The 20,487-nt window shown below is 40.5% G+C and overlaps 1 long non-coding RNA gene across 1 annotated transcript; it reads right to left on the bottom strand.

The window, feature by feature from the left end:
• Window positions 1-319: 319 nt before the first annotated feature.
• Window positions 320-12,017, bottom strand: LOC132979854 (uncharacterized). The gene is made up of 3 exons (XR_009674109.1): window positions 11,940-12,017; window positions 7,936-8,103; window positions 320-1,112 (listed from the first exon to the last, which is right to left on the bottom strand). It is a non-coding gene; the product is annotated as an uncharacterized LOC132979854 (long non-coding RNA).
• Window positions 12,018-20,487: the final 8,470 nt, after the last annotated feature.

The following is a 20,487-nucleotide window of genomic DNA, read 5'->3' as shown; positions in this document are numbered from 1 at the left end:
CTGATCTTGAAAGGTGTCTGTTCATGCTCTAGCTGCACCCTGGATGACTAGCACGGCTGTGCACAGAGCACCCATCAGTCCTCAAGTTGATGGTCATATTCTGATCGCTCTTCCCAGGATATAAAAGCCAGCTTCCATTTTCTCTCTCTCTCTCTCTCTCTCTCTCTCTCATTTAACACATTTAATTGCTCTAATTCTTTGTTAGCACACTTTAACTCACCCACCATTACACCACTGATGATAAAGATTAAACATGCCTCAAACACACCTTATGACAGTTGCATCATTTATTATTCTTACAATTTGCTATACCATATGCAATACCATGTTGTGTTTTTAGGTCCAAATCATATACAGCTTAAATAATTAAAACCTATTTAATCCGTGCAAAAACTATGAAAAAACAACCATAACAAAGAAGCATCCCATATTTAGTTTAGATTTTGAAGTGTTGAAAATTGAAGAGATTTTGACACAGAAAAAACAATTTGACATTGTCTGTCTTTCAGGGGAGGTATCTTGGTGATCTTGCTGATATTCTCTGCATGTTTTCCTGGCTTTTCTGTTGATGGAGCTAAGTGAAGACAACAAGCCGCTCTCCTCGACAGCTATACCACCCACTACTATCTGACTTGCTGCTAATGATGCATGTGAACAGTATGCATAGTAACCAAGATCTTGCTGAAGCCATCCGGGCATGTCTGTGTTTAATGTGTAGGTGGGAAACAGTGTGTGGAAATTACATGCAATGTTCTGTGTCAGGTTAAGCTCAATTAGGTTGATTGTTTGAAAAACACATTAGAGGACATGTTGCAAGAATTGCTCTGACCTTATCTTACATGCTTAAAAGTCTGTTTGTGGGAAAGTTTCAGTAAAACCAAAGAAAACAACTTTTCCAGTGTGTTGTAAAACAGGTAAAATACCTCATACATGCATCACATTTGTCACACGTGGCTGAACCCAAATGCAGGCCAACAGGTAAGGTGTCTAAAATAACTTTATTTAGAGCTTGCAGGGGTGAGGTGTCCATGTCTGGGAGTGAGGCAAGTGAGCTGGAAGTGGCTGTCTGGCAGGCTTAGCTGGCAGTGAGGTGGAATTGGCAGAAGAAAGTCCTGGAGACAAAAAAAAAACATGTGTAAGAAGCAGTGGCAGGCAGGCAACAAAACAAAGTCTTAAAGGTAGTTGACAGGGCTAAACGGGAGCTGGACTTGTGACTAAACAAACCATGAATGGCACAATGATCCGGCAGAGACTGAGTGTTGGTGCAGGGTTCTTGTAGGTGAAGTTGAATGCGGGCAGGTGTGCTGATTGCAGATCCAATGCAGGTGAGCAGAGTGAAGAGGACAGAGTGGAAGGGGGGAGGGGAAAGAAAACACAACCAAGGACGAAGCACTCACACAAAAAATACTCAGAAATTCAATAGAAACACACACATGCAAACTCAAGTCAAGGAGCAGGTGCTGTGACAGCATTCTTGTAAGCGATTGGTGCCAACACTCGTATTTAGACTTTTCCACTTGCATACTCAATCTCAAACAATGAGTTCATTTTGAAGCTCCTCACATTTATAGACACAGTTTATAGCGTTCCAGTGTGGTCCATTTGAACAGCAATGATAAATGGATGTCAACTTGACACCATCACCCTGGAAGTCTGTAATGAACCTCCTTTCTGCTCTTGGCAACTGACAAAACATGACAACCCACTCTGTGGCTATTTATGAAAAGATACATCTCACACACAAACAGGGACACAAACACACGCACTCTCTCAAATGTCAGAGGGGCAATGAGCTACTTATTAGCGAATATGCTCCGGAGAGAAGCCCTGCTTTAATTAATTTTGTGACTGCCAGTGACGACGAGAGGAGAGGGTCAATTAGGTCTCCTTGGAGACATCTTCAATCGTGGCTGGCGGTAGCGTTCTCGAGTTTACTGCCCTGTAACTTCTGTGTGTTTAATGATTTATTTTAATGTGTTTGAAAAGAGAAACACTTACTGTGAATATAGTTCCTGTCGACTGAATTACACTAGTCATAATAATGTTACAGTCTCAGGATTCCCACATTGACAATAGCCCTGGCAACACACTCATTCCAGTTACATGAGTCAGATTAGACTGTGCCTCTAGCTGGAAAGCTTTGGCATGGACTATGAGCATTAGACGCCCTTAGTCGAACCACCGCTAGGGCCTCATGTCTGACTAACAAGTCTCTGTAGCCCTTATTAGGCTTGTATTAGCTCAACACATTGTGCCCTGCTCTGTCCTCATTGTCTGCTGTGTAGGGTGACACACTGTTTCAAGACACTTCCCCTTCCAACATCCAAACACACACAAACACACACATGCATGCACCCACACACACCATGCACACGCTGCAGAATCTGACAGTTCTCTAAGAATTCCCCATATCGTCCAAACTGTATACAACATATGGTGGTATGTAATGGCAGAAATAAGAGAGATCTAACAACTGACCAAAGAGACTTTTTTTTCCTCTAGCTCATCATTGTGTTGTGGACTGAAGACCATCCAGGGATTTGCGGCATGCCACCACAGACATGTGGTAAATAACCATGGCAACCAGGTGGGTTTTCTCTGGAGGGATCATCAAGACTGCCATGGTTAATAAGCAGAAAATAAACTGCTTTTTTTTTTTCCACAGTAGAGGAGGTTACAGAGAGGTGATGGGTAAACCATATTTAATATGATCAAGATAATAATCAAAGACATTTAACATAAATCTAACAGAGCATTAATGAGGCCCCTTTTTTGAGAGAAGGTATGTGGAATAAAGTTTACAGGTAAAACTTCAAGCAACATTCTAATACACAATGACAGAACAGGCCTACTCATCTTCAGTTCATTATTCTGTATATCCTCGAGGCAGCAAAATAGAGTTTGGCTCATTAATCAAAGTCAATACATCCTTGGAAGTAAACTTGAGGTCGGTGTAAAGGAGCAAGGCAAGACAAATTAGGCATGAAACCTGTAATGAGACACAAACTTATGAACGGCAGCAGAAACTTTATGATATATTATCTGGAAGTGCGAGTAAATCCTGAGCTCAATATAACATTTATATCTTTACCTTTCAGACATAAACACCTGCTGGCTATGATGCTTTGCTAATTTGAAATCTAGAAACTTGGAATAGACGATATGTATTCTACCTGGGGTTTTGCAGACATAAAGAATCTAAATTCTATTACAGGGAGAGGATCAATGCATTGATAAAAGTACAATGTCTTTGCTGTCATCTTTGTTTTTGCACATTTACATCTCTTACATCCAGCAAGTATTTTTACATTTTACATTCAGTCGACAAGCCTGAACAAATGTTCTATTTAATTTTTTACATTTTAGACTAGCAGTAATGTGAAGTTAAATCCTTGATGTATATATCTCTTCTTATTCACTTTCTATCTATTCTTATATTGTTTTATTTGCTCTGATAACATGCTGCTGCAACACCACCATTTCCCAGTTTGGGATCAATAAAGTAATTCTATTCTATAATATCTGTAGTTTCATTTGTTGTTGTTCTGCTGCAGAAACATATATCAACATTGATAACTTGGCTCTTTTCATTTCTGATGTACTGCACTGAATTACCTTTGTTATTAAAAGGTACTATACAATTAATTTAGTATTGCTTTGCAATTAGAGTTTACTGAAATTGAAGCCGTGGGAGTTGTTTCAGAATTTCTGAAGCAGGGCTGTGAACAGAACTGCACAAAGCATAGAGTTAGAAGGTACAATATGATACTTGCAGAGTAAAGATCTACTAGATGTCACACTCTATTTCACTCCAAATACAAGTCTTATCTTCAAGTTAGAGAATCTGTTGGTTCTCAGTGAATTGTATTCTTTCTGATGAAACTCCTCCATTATACTAACAGTGACACAAGTTTGAGTCTCTGAGCGACACATATACAAGCTGAAGGAAACGCGACCCTTCCTGTATGAACACAGAGCTGAGAAAAACAAGCCCAGAGGGAGAATGGGGGGGGGGGGGTAGCTTTTTATGCCCCCGATTGTAGAGACAGGACGGTGAATAGAGTCACCAACAGGAGACAGAGAAAACGGGAACAACATGCCTTAAAGGAGCCACAGGCCGGACCCGAACCCGGGCTGCCCCGCACCGAGGACCACGTCCTCTGCTTGAGGGGGGGGGGGTCACAACCACCAGGCTACCAGCGCCCCTAATTCACTGTTGTTTTTAGAACGCCATTACTCATCGATAAATGTTACATAACATTTATGCATTTTGAATAAAACTAAGTACAATATGACTACACAAGGCATTCAGCAACATATTATTAGTAATTATGTCTTTATGCATTGAATAATAGAGGGTTAAGCTACATTATATAACAGCTAAAAAGTATTCTGCCGTTGATTCTAAAAATCTGGTTTTGGTTAAGTTCAAGGCTCTGTGGATTCACTGTATCCTGGATGAGACCGTCCATCACAAAACTGTCAAAATGCCCTGGAACAAAGTGAACTGCCGTTAGGGGATGGGGAAGATTTCATTGGTCATGACTGATGTGTCCCCCCGCCCCCCCCCACACTCCCACACCAACTGATAATGTTTCATACTAATCCAACCCTCAGTGACAGAAAGTTATGACTGGCCCCAGTGCAATGATTTTTATGGGCCCACCCCGGGGGATGTTGAACGAGAAAGAAAACTGAATAATTCAGGTGGCAAAGAGCTTGGCCCTGGGACGTGCAAAAGATTATCGATATTTACTTTTCCATGGACCGGAGTAAGCTGTTGTCAGAAGGTAAAGGATTTCTGGCTCCCACACTTAACCAAGGACACATAAAGACAAAATATATGAAAGCATTTCCAACACTGTGTTTGGTGACAGAAGCTGAACACACACTAAGAACAATTAAAGAAAAAGTTAAATAAATTAATACATACGCACCACACATCATCAGACAGAAAGCTCCAACAAGGTTATCCAAGAAAAACTGAATAGTATTCTTATTTTCTCAGTATTTCAAGAAGCATCTCTGTCTGCAAAATGTTTAAAAGTTTGAAGGAAAACACAAAATCTATTTCAAGTCTTTCTGTCTCCTATTCTGTTCAGCCTTGGGTTGTGTAAACCAACAACATCCTTCACATTTTGGTTCACAGCTGTGATAAACTCAAGAGAAAGCTCTGCTCTAAATTGTTCTTAATTGTCATTCTTAGTCATTGTCGTCGATCTGCCTTTCTGTCTGCTTTTCTGTTTGTTTTTATGCATCTATGTTGCTGCTTCTCTATATCTGCTGCAACTGTCAGTTTTATGTATTTTTACAGTTTGTTTTATCATGTGTGCTTTTTACTAAAAGCCTAACCAGGGACAAGGACTGCTAATTAGCCATGGCTAGAAGTCCTATGCATTGCAGTGGATGCACTTGAATTAGATGTAACAGTGTCTCCATGTATTGTCCCTAACAAATAGACTGAAAATAAATAAATTATAGCTGCATTTCATTGAATTTAACCCCTTGCATGCACTAGCCCGCACTCAAAGTGCGTCACAGATGACAAGAGTTTATATGCAAGTTTGTCAAGTTTTTTTTTTTACATGTATTATGATAAAGTTAAGTGTTTACTTACCGCTGAATGAGACAAGCACCCACCCCAATAGAGAGGGTGGGTGCAGATGGAGCACTGAGGGAATGCTACTTTCAAAAAATGACCAACCTTGCCTTTAAGTAAACATTGTCAAGAAGTTTCATTCTTATGTCTCTCTTTTATTTCCCAGTATGTCAGGGAAAGGAGAATTTGCACCCTCGTTATTTATTCTGTATGACCATGTTATTGTAGACAATATGCACTGATTTCTCATTATGTCTTTTATTCATATCGATAGTCAAACAAATACATCATCAGCAGTCCCCTCCCTGCCTCTCTTCGTCTGTTCTCTGCCAGAACAAACTGTCTTAGGTTTTATTACAGGTCATCAACTGTAGGCATCTTTGCAAATAGAGAGTAAAATCAAGTCAGGATTTTTTACACACAATTTTCTTAAAAATGTATCATTCTAAGAGCTTAAAATAAGTGCTTTGTCTTAAAACAGACGCTGTGCTTTCCAGTAAAAATGTATGCAGAAAAACAAAAACAAAGCAGGAGAAATTCAATAAGATATTCTTCCCCGGCAGATACTTCAGATCTTCTTCGATCTTCTTACAGATCGAAGCAGCAGAAAACATGCATCATCTGGGCATCTTTGGTAAAAAATTCAAAATGTTATGCTCCAGCAATCGAGTGAAATAAAAGTGATTTTATTAAACCCGGAGAAGACAGAAATCTCGAATGAAAGTTAAGTGATTTTAAACTCAAAAGGCACGGATAAGAGAATGAATACTGGGACATTGTGGGAGTACAAAGCCGATAGACAAAGCCGGCTGTAGTCAAACTCTTGAGTGTCAGGCTGCAAAATAACCAAGAACCACCGCATTGTTTGTATTCTTACTGTGCTGTAGAAAAGTCACACACAAGGACAACATTAGTAAAAGGATAAGCAGGGTTTGTCATGTCACACTCAAAAATACTCTATCCTCCGAGTCCTAACCATCAACCCCAACCTTTTCCCTGTACTTTAACTATAGAGCTCCACAGGAATGAGTCCTAAAACCCGGAAGTAAGTTAGCATTTGAGCGCCATGGGGTCTAACGTCTAAAAGTCAACGGGGATTTTGAATGGGTTTGTGGTTAGACGCCTGAAATAAGGTTTGTGGTTAACACAAGCTTAAGAGATGTTGGTGTTTTGTTAGACCACATAAACTACGTTAGGTAATACCCCCACTTGTGAATTTTGACGGTAGTAACGTCAATAACATCCGACCGTGGTGTAGTTAGCTTGTAGCATAACGTTAGCTTTTTACTTCCGTTGGCCGCATTAACGCTTCAAACATCATAAAAATGGTGTTCATCTGTGAAGATTATCCTGCTGAACAAAACACCTACGCTTCAGAAACGTGTGTTTACCAAAGAGCTTATTTTCTGCAATGATCCAAAATCCAATGAAAAAATCCCATAGGAGAATTCTCATTAGACCCCATGGAGATGCTACTTCAGGGTTGGCCTACAAAAATACGTCATATGGTTTGTTCTCTATTGCTGTAAGAGTGAACATGAACAGTGACGTTTAGCTATTAGCCATTTCAAAGTTATGTGAAGACACCACTTCTCTTGATAATCCTACAGTATGTAGCCTTACCCTGCAAGGCACCACTCTCACATTAGAATGTCATCATTACAAAAGCATTGATTCTTTCAGAGTAGCAACAATTTGAAGAAAACACTGCATAGCTCACAACCTCTAGAAGGCTCCAGCTTTGATCCATCTTGAGAAGAGAGTAAGACCCCCCCTACTGAGCTGTATAACGGAGCTCCACTGTTACCGTTTTAAACCCTACATGTCACTATAAGGTTTGACAGAAGAGTGAAATGCTCCTCTTGAAGAAAAAACTCCCTTGTTAAAATGTCAGATTTGTTTTTGCGGAGTAGGAACTAAATGGCAAAGCAGGAAGTAATGAGATTTTAAAACGGTGGTTGTTGATTTGATAAACATTTTTTGCGGCACTGGTGATGCTCTGCTTAGCAACGCTACCCCCCCCCCCCCAGTGTGATGGCATATGTTAATAAAAAGCGCTGCATGACGTCCTCTGCATCCTAATCTGCGGGTATTAAAGTGATTTTGTGTATGTGTGTGTGTGAAGCATGACTGAGATTCACTATGTTTGTGCTGCAGCACTTGACAAAATATATCAGTGATGAGTTGTGTGTGTGCGTGAGTGCATGTGTAAATGAACATGCATATGTTCCCATTCCTGTTTATGCATGTGGAAGTGACAGGCTCAGCACCTAATCTACATATCAATTTTCCTCATTTGAATGAAGCACTCATCGGCTGATGGTGGTGATAATTACCTGTAGTGCAGAGAGTAGGGCATGGGACTCCCACTGGGCCTCTCTTTGTCAGCCCGGGTCACTGGATCTGTACACAGTACAGGGGGTATCTTACACAGGGGACTGGTGAGACATGACAGCACAGCATGAGTCCAAGCCTTCCTTAAATTGCCAACACCCCGACAATCCCTGGCAGCATGCAAAGGGGGCCATCGTGAGGGGAAATGACACGAGGAAAATGTGTCTTAACATCTGGGATATTTACGGCAGCAACATGACAATTTGTGCGCTATGGTAAAAATGTCTTCCAGAGTACAATCTGTTGTGTCAAAGAGAGGTTTGAGATTTGCAGAAAAGGTCAAGAGATAATGTCATAGAGAGATGGCTTTCAAAGGGGTGTTATTTTCCCTGCTGTTATGGCAGGGAAGGAAAAATATCCTCTTTATATTTGACAAAACACACTTGATGGAGACTATTAGCTGACACCTCAGAGATTATAGTTGACAGTCTGTGATGTCAGGTGTCAGTGTGATCAACCAAACAAAGGAGAAAGAACAATAATAACAATTCACAAAGAAATGGATGCATCATGCTGCTATTATAAAAAAATCCCCCCTTACAATGCTCTCAAAGACAGTTATAATCCAAACATCACTGGTGACAATAAGGTCTTAAAGGCTTTATATGCGGCACTTACCTCCAGCAGATGTCACCCTTGAGCACCAGCATGAAACCAAAACAACTCGCGCTGCATTGTTGTGTTAGCATGCTAATGCTAGTGATCTTTATTATGCTCGTATCTTCACACTGCATGTAAATTTACCTGAAATGAGCGTGATCTAGAAACACAGTTAAGCAGTGAGTACAGTATGTTATTCTTCTTTTCTCTAGTCCCTCAATTAAACAACTTTTATACACGAGGGGAGGAGTCAGCCGGCCGTCCTGGCGATGTAAACAAAGTGAAGATAGGACTCTGAAAACTCTGAAAACATCACAGACAGTGGGACTCGGGTGTTACACCCATTGTAGACAGTCATGACTCACAGAGTTATTTTCAGAGGAGATACTTGATTTCTATTATATTTAAGTGTGAAAAATCACATGTAAAGCCTTTAAAGTAAAACCATTTCTGAAACAGTGTGTATCTGTAATTGCAAATGATGCATGAAACATTATTTTGGTTTCCATACTTCACAAAAGGACCTTAAAATTGTGCCTGTGTGAGCGCAGGTGAGTCACGCTGTCCAACCAGCGACTCTACAGTGGACCGCCTGCAGCACCTCTGCCATCTTTCCGCCTGGCTGAATCCTGAAGATGCCACTGAACATTAAAAATGATCCCACTCATGCTCCACAGCTGTATGTTCTCTGTCACCGCTGAACCTCACTACTGCAAGTCCAATGTTGCGCTGCAGTGAAGGACCCCACAAATGGGAACGAACAGGTGCCACTTTAATTATGTGTCCTCTTGTTGGAGCGCGGCAGAGTCGGCCCGGGAGACAGTGGCCCCTTTTAATTAACCTTGGGAGTGCTGCTGTTGAAACACAGTGACAGTGGTCGCCTGCAAATACAGGTGGACAATATCTGCCAGTCTACATGGCTCCCTGGCTTTTAATTACAAGCACAGAGGGGAGGGCGTTCCATTTTCATCACCCTCACATTCATTCTAGTTTCCAACCTTTCCCCAGTCTGTCTGCGTAAGATAACATCGGTTTTGTCATGTTTCCGTCCACTCGGCTAACACCACCACCACCGGGCCGTGGCTGCGAGTGGCAGATTGCTCCTCTTATGTCATTTTCACTTGAAATGAGGTCAGTCCACCCTCAGAAAATATTTTCTGTTATCTTAACAGTCTGTCTGACAGCCTTAAAATGGGCTGGCAATGGAACTTTCAATTTCGAGAGCCCTCTTCTGGTTCAGAAGGAGGCAGAAAGATCAGTTTGCAGATAGCTTCATACTTGAATGATGCCAAGGCTAGAGAAGAGATGCATATTCCAGTCTATGCACTGTATAGGAATCCACCTTTTCATTTTTTTTCTTTCTGAGTTCCAGCAGCAATTGGCTACTTTTTATACCACAAATTTAACCGACATTTTTATTAATTGTTACAGATAATTATCTGGCACACTACAGTCGTTGCTTCTCACATGTTCTGTCCCCCAAGATGAAACAAGCTGCAGGAAACAAATATTATTCTTTTATGTGATCTAACCTCATTTCACAAATTCAACATGCTCATGTGATGCTGGTACTCACTCAAATTCAAAAAACTTTATTTGTCCCCGGGGGGCAATTCAAAGGCACACAGAGCAGTAAATAAACAGTGCAGGTAGACTTAACATTTAAACCTAAAATATCAATTTTATGTCAATGTAAATACAACTTAAAGCTTAAACTTAACTTAAAATACTAAATATAAAATATAAAAGAGTAGATATAAGTGGACAGTGATCGGACTAACAGATGTAAACAGAACTATGTGCAGTAAACGAGAAATAAATATATATATACAGAGCTATGTGCAAGTAGGTAAATACTAAATGATAAGTTATAAGGTGCATGGCGAATAGTAGAACAACAGAACTAATATATACAATATAACTATAAAGGTCTCACTATATCACTTACTGTCCACTCAAGCTAGTTTTCTCAAAGCTAATCTGTATCCTGTGATGATACACAATAAAATCCATGAGTTGTTTTAAGAAAACTGTATTGGGCATTAAGGATTATTTTGGGGTCTTGTTATGCCTTTATTGAGAGATAGGCAGGTGTATAGAGTAAGAAATAGAAAAGAGAGAGAGTGGCAAGTGGCATGCGGGAAAGGAACCACAGGTTGGATTCAAAACGTGGGGCGCACGCACTAGCCAGTAGACTTCCGGCGCCCTGTTTTGGCAACTTTTCTCCAATTTTGAGCAGCTTTAACTGGAATTAAACGACCAATACATTCCACAAACCAGGTTGTCTCTGAGGTTTCTAAAACCTTGAGAAGCGCTGCTAGTTGAATTTAATTCAGGATCAGTTAAAAACTTTTCTTCCTCGCTTGCTATTTGGCTGTGTGGGCATAGTTTTTAATTTGTGATTACAGCAGCCAGTAGCATTACACAAGAACATAACTGCTTCCAAAAGATGCCAAAGGGAACTGTTTTACAGGACGTAATAAATTATACCACTCTGTCGTTAACAAACGAAGGGAGTTGCAGAGGAGGAAGCTCATCCCAAATGCTGAATGGGGATGAGACCCAGTAGAATCATTTGACAAGTCAGACTTTCTGTCAAGCTAATCAACTCTGATGATGAGAACACAGGGCTGTATTTTGAATTCAAGTCCTTGCAGACAGCTGATCATTGATTTACTTCTCATTGATTCAGGTTCTTGTCACAATGAAGGATACATTTAAGTTCCCAGTTCATGTGGGAGATAATTGTGTTTCTAAGTGGAGTAACAATCAAATAGATCGACTGAAGATCTTTTTTCTGACATTGTTTTTCTTTTCTCCCCAGAGTCAATCTTCTCTCATTAATATTATTTGTGCGTTTTTCCTTTTCCCCTTTATTATCATCTATAACTTTTAAATGTCCTTTATTTTTTATTCAAGACACTTAGGTCCAATGTAAAACGCTTTAAAATATAAGAAACCATTCCTCAGAGGAAACTTTTTCTTGTACCAAAGTTCAAACAATTTTAATGCGGAAACGTTTAACCAGACGTGGAATGATATGCTCAATCCAAGCTTAAATTTGAACTTCACTTTATATGATACGACATTTTGTATCACATATTGTGCTTTTCAGAATCTGAACAAAGAAAAGGACATGTTGGTGTCTTTAAAATGTGGTATTCCAGAGTCCTCCTTCTGTTGCTGAGTTGGACTATTTACCAAGTAAATGGTAAATGGACTTGAGCTTGTATGGCAGAGGCTGCTATGTAAAGTGACCATGAGTATTTGTCATAATTTAAAAAAACAAAAACAAAGGAGAGAATCCAAGTGCAGATTCTACAAAAAAAGAGAAGAAAGCTCTAACTTTCTATTTCACAGTAAAGGGAAAACACAAGGAGCCACGAGGAATAACTGAGAACACAGGTAGGAAGACATCTGACAATGAACTGACAACAAGAGGGAAGGAACACTGCTGAGACTAAATACACACAGGTAATCAGACACAGGTGCGACTAACGACACAGGTGAAGACAATCAGGGCAATAAAGAGAGAGAAACCAGACAACAGGAGGAAGTAAGACAAGACAAGAAACACTAGGGACAAGAACTACAAAATACAACAGGAAACACTAAAGACAGGACTCAAGGACTGGGAGTGTAATGCAGGACTGAAGAATGTAACAGTAACTATACACTCTATAGGACATAGAGAAACACAAGGATAAGAAATGACAAAAACCAGGAAACATTCAAATAAAGAAATCCACAAGGGAAACAAGCAACACCAGGGAAGAATGAGAAACTACAACAAGAAAAGCTAAACTCTGAAAATAAAATACAAAACTAAACAAGACCAAATCATGACAGTATTAACTAATCCCATACATACGCCATGAAACAGCGGGAGCAAATTGGGGTTAAGTGTCTTGCGCAAGGATGTGGCAGGCATGTGGCTGCAGGACCTGGGGATCAAACCCACCGACCTTCCAGTGAGAGACGACCGACTCTACCAACTGAGACACAGCCGAAGCTCACACAAACAAAATAGCAAACATGGCCAGTGTACGAGCTTAATGGTTAGATTCACTGTTATTTATCTTAATTTGGCAAAGGGAGAGTAGAAAAACGAGAAGTACAGTTTAGTCATTTTGGTAATTAAAGGCTTTATATGTGATTTTTCACACTTAAATATAATATAAATCAAGTATATCCTCTGAAAATAACTCTGTGAGTCATGACTGTCTACAATGGGTGTAACACCTGAGTCCCACTGTCTGTGATGCTTTCAGAGTTTTCCGTATAGTTTTCCGTCATATCTTCAGTTTGTTTATATCCCCGGGACGGCCGGCTGACTCCTCCCCTCGTGTATAAAAGTTGTTTAATTGAGGGACTAGAGAAAAGAAGAATAACATACTGTACTCACAGCTTAACTGTGTTTCTAGATCACACTAATTTCAGGTAAATTTACATGCAGTGTGACGATAGCATTAGCATGCTAACACAACAATGCACCGCGAGTTGTTTTGGTTTCATGCTGGTGCTCATGGGCGACATCTGCTGGATCAAAAAATCGCATATAAAGCCTTTAAGGTGCTAAAACAAAAAAAAAAGACGGCCAACCTAAATTACTAGTGGAAAAAAAAGCAGCTTTGGAGCTATTAAACACTTAAGAATCTGCAATGCAGTCTGCTAGAGAAAATAACGAGTTGTGTTATCTGTGTAGAAACAGTTACTCTCATATAACTGGTACACATTAAGTAAGAGAGGCTGCTATAGGTTACAAGCCTATATTGAAACTCCTTCAACTTCTCTGACAGTTTTCCCCTGACTTCTTTCCCAATGAATTTCTATTTACTGTGAAGGACTCTTGCTGCAGACTTCTTGGTCAGATACAGCCGCGCTCCATTTTCTGCCTCCTTTTCAAGCTCTCCACCACCTCTTAATTCATTCTGGGCTCGCACAGAACCTCTCCTCTGGCAGTATTGAGTTTTCGGCCTTTAGGGTTGGACAGGTATCGCTCTCAGACGGCTTTGCCTTCGCCTCACACCCACTGCACTCTCCGGTTTGAATTAGTGGATGCTCCTCAGGTCTAATACTGTCCCCTCCAACTGTAGATATTGGATTTTCTCCCTCAAATTTCCACATCTTACATCTGAAATATAACTGTGAGTTGCCTCAGGGCTGCGATGTGTGTGTACATGAGTTTGTTTGCGTAATGGAATGCTCGCCATGATATTGCTCACCCTGTCAATGTGCAAATAAAGTCAGGATCTTGGCCCACGCAGAAATCCAATCAATAATGCTGCACTTGATCAGGATCCAATTTGCCCGCTGTACTTACCTAACAGTAAATACAACAGCTTTTTGAGTTTACTGGCTCTTGCTCCATTTTTTATTCTTTTTTCTTTGTGTGCGTACGTGTGTGGGTTAGATAAAAAATGCAGCCTTGCTTCTAGTGACATAACTCTTGCGTTCTTTCTTGCAGGCCTATAGAACGGCTTGTCAGCAAGGCAACAAAACAAACTCATTTCTGAAAGGTCAGAGAGGTAGATATGTTCAGACTGGTAGCAAAGCGAAGGCAACCAATGACTTGAAAGCATCAAAAACTTTATTTACTCTTCAGTTTCAAGGCTTTTTTTTTGTTGTGTATTCACTTACTGACCTCTGTAAGACTTATACACAAAATGTACACACACACATTGAGTTTATGCAAGTTTTGGGATATAGAAATTTTTAAATAAATTACAATGATTCATTAAGCTCAAAAGATAAAAATCATTAGTTTGCAACTGGCTTCTAAAGTCAGCATTGGTTCTTACATTGGTTTCTACCAGCACTCAGTAGGTTTACATGCATTTAGAATAACTTCAATAATTGTGTGAGTCCTTCTAAGACTGGACTTTTAAAATTCCTGTATACATGTTTTACATTAAATGTATACTTTTTTCAAAAGTTGGACAAACACATGTAGACAATGCAGTTAGGGATCGGTTTTCCCATGCATGTGTACACCACAATTGGGCCCAAACTGGCCTAGGCATTATGTGCATACTCTGCAGTTTCCATGCCAGGCTTTGACCCAGAAGTCAAAGCACCAGGCATAACGTGCGTCGCTCTTGTACCAGCGTGGAGTATGCACAAAATGTATAGAGCTGTAAAGATGTCCATGTTTTCACCGTTTGGCATACAGCCAGTTTACCGCTTGCTCACTTATTAGCAAGGTCAAAGGTCAAATAAAAATACTTGTCAATAAATCCATTTTCCTCTGGTGCTTGGCCTCATCGAGCTTTGATATGATTTAACTCTGCATGAAAACATACTGACTGTGGCCTGGAGCATGTACACTACACTGTCATGATTCAGACAAAAATTAGGCTTGTCAAATGATTATATTTTTTAATCGCAATTTATCATAATTTCATTAGTTAATCGCGTTAATTCACATTTTTAATCACAAGTTTGAAATTCCATAATTTCCCATTTGGAAATAATGAATGGACTTTTGACAGAACATTTTTTGTCTTGAGCTGATAGTACTTGCTGTTTGAATCAACCCTGCTTTTATTTTGAAACTAAAGTTAAGACCTTCTGGTGGATCGAAGGTTACGACATGAACTTAAACACGGAAAAAGGAACTTGTTACAGAAAAAAAAACTAAATGAAATGACTTTTGACTCAATGCAGCAGTGTTGTAAGAATCAGGAGTGTTTAGTCACTGGAGAAGCTCAAATATTAGAATGTTTCATTCTCTATTCTCGGTTTCAATACAGTACACTTTGTATAGTTGCCAGTTTTGCTGTTCCTCTATTTGTTTTCATGTTGCATCACTTAGAACTGGGTTATATTCTATAGCACTATACTGAACAAGGCACATTTCCCCTCAGTGACAATGAAGTATCTAACCTCATCCAGGAGGATGTAGCCGCATGCTTCTTTTCAAAACCAGTTTTTAGCCATTGGCTCTGAGTTCAGAACGCTACAAACTGAATTTAAATAATTAAAGGTCTGTTTTTGTGCAGTTTACCCCAGGTCTCCTGATCACCCATCGATGACATTTAAATGATTTCTCATTTGAATATGAGCTAACACTATCCATCATCTCCCATCTCTTTTCAGTTTAACTGAGTCTATCCTGCCTCTCTCTCTCTTTTCCACTCAGCGATTAAAAGGACTCATCAATTCATCTCACCCCGACTGTTCTCCACACGGGATTCTGGATAATTAGAATGTTTTAACATTTAGGGCACATTAATGTTTTTCTTTTTTTTTTAAACGCCTTTCCATGAAACGGCATCAAATAAATAAGTTTTGGCACACAGTGATACACCAGCCTGAACTAGACATTTCTTTGACTTGGTGAATAAGATTGATGGGGGGGCATGAACGATACACTTAGTCTGATTATACGAGAGATTATTAATTAAGAGGCTTCTTTGGGTGAAAATCGCTCCTCGTGGTTGAAGTAGTTTAAGGCACCTGAATCCTATTTGGGCTGATTCCCACGTGAGCTGTCTCGCATCTATAGACTTCTTAATTATTATCACAGACGGAGGTGTTCTTCAATCACCTTAATTCTGCACCCTGATTACGCTTGACATTTAACTCCTGAGTTTAAAAAATTTCCACAAATATGCAAATGAGTTCCAACATTTCTTCATTATGCAAATATGGTTGCTCACATGTCTCGAGGACAAACAGTCACAACACATGACTCATTCTATGTAATAACACATGAATAATAATTGAGGTTTGATTTGAAATAGGATTGTAGGCTACAGCTGTGTGTAGAATAAATCACATGCAAGTTACAGATGAAGAATTTAAGTCACTGTTGTGAGATGTTTTAAAGAGCACTCAAATTAATATTCCAAAAGAAATGAACCATAGACTCACTGTGGTAACAGAAAACGTTGTTATAGGTTGTGACCACAAGGGGGCAGTGTGGAACCATAATCCCTGAGTGACGTCCTCAAACAAATGAGTAGAGTTTAAGATTTCTAAACAGAATATCTGCAAGTCTTTGATATCTGATCCTAAATGTTTGATCTCTGCCATAGCTTCCAATCTGCCATTTTCACTCGGTCCCCGATGTGTTTTTGAGCTGTTTAGACTTTCTGCATTTGCTTCTAATGCAAATGTCAGCTTCAAAACAGAGATAATTATCATACATTGGAAAAAAGACCCCAGTATTAAACACTTACAAGCATCTTGCATAAGACATTTTAGGTTTTGTTTTTTTGCTTCATGTAAGTAGTTCCTAACTTTCAGCTCACTCAACTTCATCAAAGAGGTTTTTTTTTTAATGGTTTTACATCTGACTGACCAAGAGACACTTAAAGGGAACGTTCAGCTCATTAAAGAAATGACTCATTGTGTTCCGTCCCTTCTCCGTTCCTTTCTTGACTTCAGGCTCGGTCTCAACCCCTGAGTCCAACCCCCCCCCTTCTTCCTCGCTTGTGTGAATAACTCAATAACTCCCATCCATGGCACAATTAAGGCATTATTACACCCTCCGCTGGACCCTCTCGCTCCAGGGTGAATCGTGGGGGCAGAAGGTTCCTGGCCAGTCCCCCTCATTTCTACCCCGGCCCACTGCGAAGCCTTGGCTACTCTTCTCCCTGACCCATTTTACAACTCCTCATGTGCCCCCATTCTGCATAGACACACAAACGGTCTGTCTGACACGCTCACACTCCCCCCCCCCCCCCCGCCTCCCTGTTGTCTCCATACAGCAGGCTGAAACATGGCATCATGAGTCACGTCAGTGCCAGCAGCAGCTGTGCAGTGGACACCATGTGGGGCGCTCGTTCGGCCCAGCAGTTGCGGGTGGGGGGGCCTCGTTAGGGGTTGAAGGGTGGTGTGTGTGAGGGCTTCTCCACTGTCTCCTTCCTTAACCCTTCTCCTGTGGCTCTGCGTGAAGGAGGCCATCTGCCTACTGCCAGTCATCTGAGGCTGCAAGTGCGTCTGTGACACTTTGCACTCTGAGCCTGTCCATCACCCACCCACCTCTTTACATACACACAGAATGAAACCATGCACAGATCTGCAACCGTGGAAACTAATTCTCTCATCAAATCTACGTAATGCAAGTTGTTGTCTGACTTTCTCTCATTGTTATCACAAATGTTTTTTTTTTACTGTGTTCAGCATCCTTGAAAGAGACTTTGAATAAACTTCACATTACATTTCTTTGGCCTTCCTTTGCTGCAGAATCTCCCACTGAATGTGCCTTGTTAGTTTCAAAGAGTGTATCAACTCTGAGGCGTGTGAGTGCATGAGAAATTGTTAGCTCAGGAGAAGTAACCTACTCGAAAAATAGTTTATCTATGGAATAAATCCTCGGAGTCGAGTCAATATTTGTGCAAACAGTTTCTCTCCCAAGTTGATCAACAGAGAACAAAAAGCTCATCCCTTTTATTCTTCATCGCTGTAGCAACTCCCTCTCTCTTGATAACATCAGAGACCAAGGTCTTGTTTTTTCTGTATTCTAGCTTTGGGGGAAGAATTCTTTTATTTACAGAATTAGCTGAAATAAAGGTCATAGCTGCCTTTCATCAAGCTGCAATAAACAATGTTTCATTATTACACCGGAATTTACTAGATAAGCTCGCGTTTTGCAGCCAAGTCTCAAGCTGCCCAAACAACTGCTCGTGTTATTCTCTTAGAAGCTCTCCCTGCGTCCAGCGTCCATGTGCTATTAATATTCATACACGCTAACATTTCCTTGAATGCTTCCAACTCAAAGAGACGCGTCTGACAAATGGACTCGCAGTAGAGGAGAGGCTTGCTCTCCAAATGTCACGTCTGCTGCAGGCTGTTCCATTTGTTTTGAATGCACTCCAAATGAAAAGCAATTTAAGAGCTCCAACCGTTAGAAAGAGCCCTCACCACTGAAGTGCAAACCAAACCTTAATTAGGAAAATGATGATTGTTTTGTGCGCGCACACAATTTGCTTTACAATTGGCCGAGTCCTCTTTTTTTTTTTTATGCCACCCTCTGACAATTTATATACTTCAGCCTGTCTACATTTGCAAAATGTCAACATGCCAGAGATTAAATTAAAGCAGGTCTCTGTAAAGAAGACACATCTATCACATCATTACTGGCAGAAGATTAACTGGTTGACATTTCCCTCCGCGAGATCGGCAACAAAAGAACCTGATCCAGACGATTCTCTGTCAACAAGCCGTACCAAACACAAGCGCACGATGGAGAATATAATTAAGTGAAAAATCTGTAGCATATTTCTTTACACCAAAGAACTCTGAAAGATTGTGCTCTGACTTTGTTTGCCTTTCTTTGTGTCTACGTGTCAAGGACGGCGTACAATTATGTTGCTGAAAAAAACAACATCCCTTCAATCAAATCGACAATAAATCAAATAGTAAGTGTTCAGCCGCTCACATACGTTCTCTTTCCTGTGTGTAGTGAGGCGTTTTAATGATACATGCCTAAAGCCCCCATGCTTCCCCCTGTTATGATAATGTGCGTATACACCCAGAATAATTAGCAGCCTAATATGGAGAGCAAACATTTTGATCAATTGGAATTGCCCGTAGTGTGAGTCCAGTCAACAGCGCTGGAACAAACAAGAGAAAACCTTAACACAGGGAAAGGTCATAGGATCAATAATTCATTTAAGATGCTCCCTGGGATTGACTCTGCAGTCGCCTTGTAATCAGGAGGAGAGATTTATTTATCTTAACCAACTTTAAATCCACGTTCCTTGGCGAGGAAAAACATTGTGCCACATTGGTCGATTTTTTTTTTTTTTTTAGTGCCATCACAAGGCCATGAGATTTTCAGTTTTATTCACCCCCCAGGAGCAAGGATGGTGCTGCAGCTCTTCGATACTACTACAACTGTTGACTTTAGCATCCATTAAGAAAGCTATGCTGTGGAAAAAAAAGGGAGGAATGCATGCTTTGGGGAAGGAATTTTGCAGTTTGTTATTATACCAGCAAGTTATTTCAATATGAGATGTCATGTACTTGAACTGTGGTGAGATGTTTCTGATAGGAGTCACATGAAGGGGCTTTGAATCATACAATTAAACGTCTCCAGTAAGGAGCATCTTTGAAATGTTTTCAAAAGTCAGCAGCCAACACTGCATTACTTAGAAGGCTTTCACTCTTTGAGAAATCTCCTGAAAAACTCCTGATATTTGCAGGAGGAGCTGTATATGTCAATGCAAACAGCCAAATTTTTCACTCGGACTTCACCAGGAGTTTCTTCTGCCAGCTCCCTAGTATTTTTTTTCTGCAGCAAGTCGGAGTGGGCTGATGTGAGAACTCAGCAGGATATTCTACGGATAATTCACATCGCGTTTATATACTGTGACTGCTGCTTGGTGCATAGAGTGATAGAGTGTATACACACAACCACTACGATCTCCTTACTGTAATTCCACTACTATTTGCAGTTGCTAGTAGTATATCTGGTTACATTTAAAATGCAAGAAAGCTGGGGCGCTGGTGGCGCAGTGGTTAGTGCGCGCGCCACATGTACAGAGGCTGTAGTCCTCCAAGCGGGCGGCCCAGGTTCTGACCTGTGGCTCCTTTCCCGCATTCCCAACTCGCTCTCTCTCCCTGATTTCTGACTCTATCCACTGTCCTATCTCTACAATAAAGGCATAAAATGCCCAAAAATACATCTTCAAAAAATAAAAATAAAAAATGCAAGAAAGCCTTTACAATTATAGACATTCAAAAGCTCTCGTAACTCGTCACTTCATGTCAAATAGCCGTCAACATAAGATCCAGGTTTACTGACATCAACTCGAGGCCCAGGTCAGCTCATGTTAGTTCGGCACACCAAGAAGGATCCACTCCATCCAAACAGACGAGGCCGAGGCTTGATTTTAAATCACCACCAGCTCCATGATGAGTAAGCCAGGACCAAACAGACTGAT

This window comes from Labrus mixtus, chromosome 9 (genome assembly GCF_963584025.1).
Source record: "Labrus mixtus chromosome 9, fLabMix1.1, whole genome shotgun sequence".
NCBI classification, from domain to species: domain Eukaryota; kingdom Metazoa; phylum Chordata; class Actinopteri; order Labriformes; family Labridae; genus Labrus; species Labrus mixtus.
Note: the sequence above shows the minus strand (reverse complement) of the source record. Positions and strands in the feature narration are given on the sequence as shown.